Source organism: Echinops telfairi, unplaced genomic scaffold (assembly GCF_000313985.2).
Source record: "Echinops telfairi isolate 266 unplaced genomic scaffold, ASM31398v2 ScPeMD7_16;HRSCAF=60, whole genome shotgun sequence".
Classification (NCBI taxonomy): Eukaryota; Metazoa; Chordata; class Mammalia; order Afrosoricida; family Tenrecidae; genus Echinops; species Echinops telfairi.
In genome coordinates, this window is record NW_022103913.1 from 5,882,273 (window position 1) to 5,887,537 (window position 5,265).

A 5,265-nucleotide genomic window follows, 5' to 3' on the forward strand; every position below is an offset into this window, starting at 1 on the left:
AAATGTTTTGAGAATGATGATGGCAACAAATGTAAAAAAGTGCTTTACACAATTGATGTATGTATGGATTGTGATGAGTTGTATGAGCCCCCAATAAAATGATTTTAAAAAGAAAAAAAATAAATAAAAGCATGTTTACAAACCAAAAAATCCCCCAAAACTAAATAAAAAACAACTAAGCAAGAGATCCTTGCACCTAGAAAAAAATTCCGTTTGTGGCTAGAGGGAGGTCAACTGCCCAAGTATCAAGTTTGATTCAGCCTAATCAGTATTACAGTGATCTGTGTTTGATAGTAAAGTTGTTCCAGATCTTGACCTGTGGCTAGAGGGGATGTGCCGGTGGCTTAGTCTGACTAGATACTCTACAGATGGGTTTTAGGCTCCCACTGTCCTCCACAGCCCACCATAAATTGGGTGTTTACATTTGTTGCACTAATGCTTCTCTCCTCACCATATTTGAATTTTATTATTGCCATCTTTGGATCACACTGTGGACTGAGTTGACTCCTGGCTTCGATGGCTGCTTGTTTGACTACAAGCCTTTAAGACCCCAGACACTATTCCAATTGATAGCCAGGCACCAGCTGCTCTTCACCACACTTTGCTGCAGCGCCCTTATCTTCAGTCATCATTTCACGGCTGGTGTCTTGGATTAAGTGTTGGGCTGCTCACCACAGGGTCGGCAGTTTGAAACCACCGGCAGCTCTCCTGGAGTAGGATGAGGCTTTCTACTCCTAGAAAGCGTTACAATCTTGGAAAGCCACGGGGGCAGTTCTATTTTAACTAGAGGGACTCTGTGAGTCAGAATTGACTCGATGTCCATGAGTTTTTTGAGTGACACAGGATATTGGAAGGTGGCAGAAAGGGAAAGGCTAATTCTTTTCCCCGTGCTAGTAATGCCTCTGAAAGTAGTGGTAGCCGTAGTTGTGGCCAACACGTACAAGTTCTTGAGTTCCTGCATTGGCAGGGGAAAATGGTGCAGCAGTCTCCAAGGCCAGACACCAAACTCCCTGCCATTAAGTTGATTTGGACTCAGAGCCACCCTCTAGGATAGTGTGGGACTGCCTCTGTGGGTTCTGAGACGGGAGCGTCTTGCAGGAGTAGAAAGCCTCACCTTTCTCCTATGAAGTGCCTGTGGTTTGGACTGCAGAACCCCTGGTGCTTCCAAGCGGCTGACCGTGAGGTTAGCAGCCCAGCGTGTAACCCATTCTGCCACTAGGGTTGCGAGAACCAAAAGATACAGCAGAAGCACTGCCCGTGCACGTATTCCAGGGCTCTGGGTGACACAATGTCCTTTTATTGCTCAATCTTAGCACTGGTACAGGCTTTCTACAGCTACTAGTCCTCTCATCGCTGCCCTCTTGTTCTTCCCAACGCCTTTGAGCCAGATCCTGGTATTAATTTCCCTTTGTTTAAACACCTAAAATAGTTTCTGTTGTCCTAAATGTGTTTATGTAGGTTTCATTTTATTTTGTTATTAGAAATTTTTATTTTAAAGGAATCATAAATACCAAACAATACTGATTGGACTTCCAATGATATTGGAAAAATATTCACCGACAGTCCCTAGATAGTGTTGAGATGACCACATTAGGAGACAAAAAAAGGAGAATTGCTGAAATTCTCCAGCGTTTGGATCCCTCCACTTGTTGGTTACGTGTCATTCCCACTCCCCACCTCACCCAGCAAGTTTCTTCTGAGTGTTTCCTTACCTATAGACTAGGTAGCAACGAACCATACATCACCTCCCTTTTGTGAACTTCACAAGAGCCAATGTGGAGGAGGAGACCCCATGTTGCCTGGGGTCACTCTTTCAACAGGGGGGAATTGGGAGATGACCATCCATTTGAGGCTATACAACATCAAAACAAGGCTGGGGCAAATCCATGTGCCCCCACAGGAATGGAAGGAGAAGTTTTCTGGAAATTCAAGCCAAGACCAGGAGAGGGGACCGTCTACATGGTGGAGGAGATGCTGGTAGTTCTGATGGCGAGTGTGGTGGGTGCCTCGGGAGAACTAACCACATAGCGGGAAGGAATGCTAAACGATGAGTGTAGGGAACCAAGGGGGACAATGGATCAGATTGTAGGTTCTTGGGTAGACACCACCAATTCATTTCTGTCCAACCTTCGGTGAACCACACCATGGACTAAGCACCAGGATGATCGTGGAAGCTGACCTGGCAGGCAGCAGGGCACAATGCAGCGGCTGCACCAGAAGGACTTTAGAGGCTCCGCTGAATGAACTGAACCCTGCCTCGAAGCTGCCTGCACCGTTGGACTGAAGGCTGGGGTACTTGGATGGAAGAGGAAGTAGAGAGTGGCCACCCCAGGAATGTGGAAGTGGCAGTCATTGGACCTTGGGGGGAATTCTTGGCTCAGTGGGTGTCCAATGGAAAGGACCCAGGATCACCATATATGTAGAAGCCCAATGCCCACCCTGCAGTGACACAACAGTTTGTGATCTGTTGAGCAGGGATCTACACTAAGAATGGATCCAGGAAGGTCCCCCTGCCATCAATCTCTATACTTAGGGTCCCCAATCCAATGAGAGATTGAATGGTGTAGAACAAAACTTGTGGGTTGCAGCTCCCAGTGGAACTGTACTTGAATAGATTCCTCATACTGACAGAGGGTCACTGGGAAAATGGATAATGACAATAGTGTAATCTACTTATACCCCAGGGGGGGTGATTGACAATGCTGTACTTCTTTGTTTATATGGGCTTTTGCTTTCCTACTTGTAGCTTGCTTTTTTTTTTTCTTTCTTTTTGGGTGTGTGTGTCTGTTTGTTTGGTTGCTGGTTGGTTGGCTTATATGACTGCTAATTGAAGCTGTTGGTCTCATAGGGTTTTGATTTCATCATATTACCACTGCCAAAGTAAACCTGAGATGTGCAAACTCCATGGATAAGCAAATGGCTTCTGGGCTCTTACTTAACTCCAGCATCAATCCAAGAACAGTTAGTTCTGATAACATGGCCCTGCTTGATACTCACCTTCATGAAATGATCGCTGAAGATAAGGGTGCTACAGCAAAGTGTATTGAAGAAAGCAGATGGTGCCCAGCTATCAATTGGGATAGTGTCTGGTGTTTTAAAGGCTTATATTCAATCAAGCAGCCATTAAGCAAAAAATCAACTAAGCCCACATGAAAGAAGTACACCAGCTTGTGTGATCCAAAGATGACAATTACAAAATTAGAATATGGCAAAGAGAAAAGTATCAGAGCTAAAATTATGAACACCCAATTTGTAGAAGGCTACTGAGGACAGTGGGAGCCCCAAACCCAACTGCAGCGTATCTAGTCAGACAGAATTGCTGGCAGATCGACTGGAGCCAAAGGGAAGAGTCACAAACAGCCCCACTGCAGGCACAGAGCATTGTAATCTTGACTGTTCTGGATTGAACTCAACACTTGGCCAGTTGACCTGCCTATAGAGCCGAGCTGAATTTGGTCTGGACTCAAGTATCTCTTACTTGCTCCATAACAGAAATTTCTTCCCTGGCTTTTTGAATGCTGATGACGGGCTATTCTTTCTTACTCATTATTTACAGTTTTGCTTTTATATTATTTTTATCCCTACCACCTTATTTTGATTTTGTTTTTTATTGTTTCTGTTGGGTTTTTCAGTTTGTGACGCACAGGAGGAGCGGATGCGTCATGATAACAGCATGATAAGATGGTTGACAGTGAGGCAGACTGGCCACTGTGACACCGTTGTGTTGCCTGCGGACTGACCTGCCTTCTTCCCCCTCCCTTAATGGTAGGCTCCATTGGTGGTTGTTCACGAATGTACCTGGAATCAGGACATTGTAATTAATCCTGTTATTCTAAAGAATGCTATATCTAAAGAACGTTAACATTCATTTTGCTAATGTTGCTTTTGTCATACCTACTTACTTCATAGGAAAGCCCCTGATAAATGGGTTTTCACCTTTATAAGCTGGTTAGTCATTTCACTCAATGCTGCAGTTTGGAGACTGTATTAATTCCCTGCAGTCAAGTTAACGGAATAAAATGTTCTTCTAAATTATCAAGACATTATAGTGCCTATTATTTATTTGAACTCCCAACAACAGGGGATGCAGGGGTGGGGGTGGGGTGATAGGGAGGGCAACAGGATTTCAGGAACAAAAACTGAAGGCAGGTGGAAGGAGGGAGCACTAGAACTGACTGTGATTGCACAACTCATTGTAAAGGCAATTTGACCATGGTGGAGGGGCGGGAGAGGTTGTTCTAAAATTGATGAGGTAGAGATTATACAATTTACCTTCATATGATTGAACAATTGAACAGTGACCTTTAGAACACTTGCTGAGAGTGGATGGCACGTGGTTTGTTGGCACCGGACAGGCTCTCTAGCAGGCTGTCGGGGCCACAAGCAGCGGACTGGATGCCCTACAGGCCTGAGCTTGCGTTGTTCTGCTGCTTGTTCTACAGCAGTGGACGCCTATAGCGTTTGTGCTTTCGTGCCTGCCTAACTTCGCTCAGTATAATGTCTTCCAGACGCCCCGTGTCTTGACGCATTGATATTATTTCTTGGTATCATCATACAGCTCATCTGATTTTTAGTGAGTAGTGTTCAGTGAGTCTAATCTGTTCTTTCAGATGGTCTCTAATTATGATGGAGTACAGTCATATTTTAGCTCTCATGGTCCTGCCCCTGACCTTGTTTTAGATGATAATATTAAGCTTCTCTATCATCTCTAACCACAAATGTCAATTTGATTCTTGGGTATTCAATCTGGTGAGGTCAACATGAATACTGACTGTTTATATTGGAAAATGTTATTCAATAAAGAAAGTTTTTAGACTTGCAAAATTCTATCCTTTGCTCCCCAGCACCATTTCTCTCACCAAGGCCATATTTTCCAGCAATTGAAGCTCTTTGTTGTCAATATTCGTATTTCAGTCACCAGCACTTATCAATGCAGCTTGGTTGCATATTTGATCAATTTTAAACTAAAGAAGCTGGTAGAATTCTTTAATTTCTTCATCATTAGCTTTAGTGGCTGGGGTATAGATTTGAATCAGAGTTATATTAATTGGTCTTCATTTTTAATAATAGATAAAAATAAAAATAAAGAGTTAAGAAAGAAAAGACCACCATCAATATTTTAAAAGCCAGAGAAGAAATTTCTGTTGCAGAACAAGTGAGAAATACTTGGGCCTAGAGCAAATTCAGGCTGTCAGAGAGAGGTCGCCATATCAAGTTTGCAATGATCTCTGTCTGGTAGTAAAGCCGCCCGTGGCCAGAGGGGAT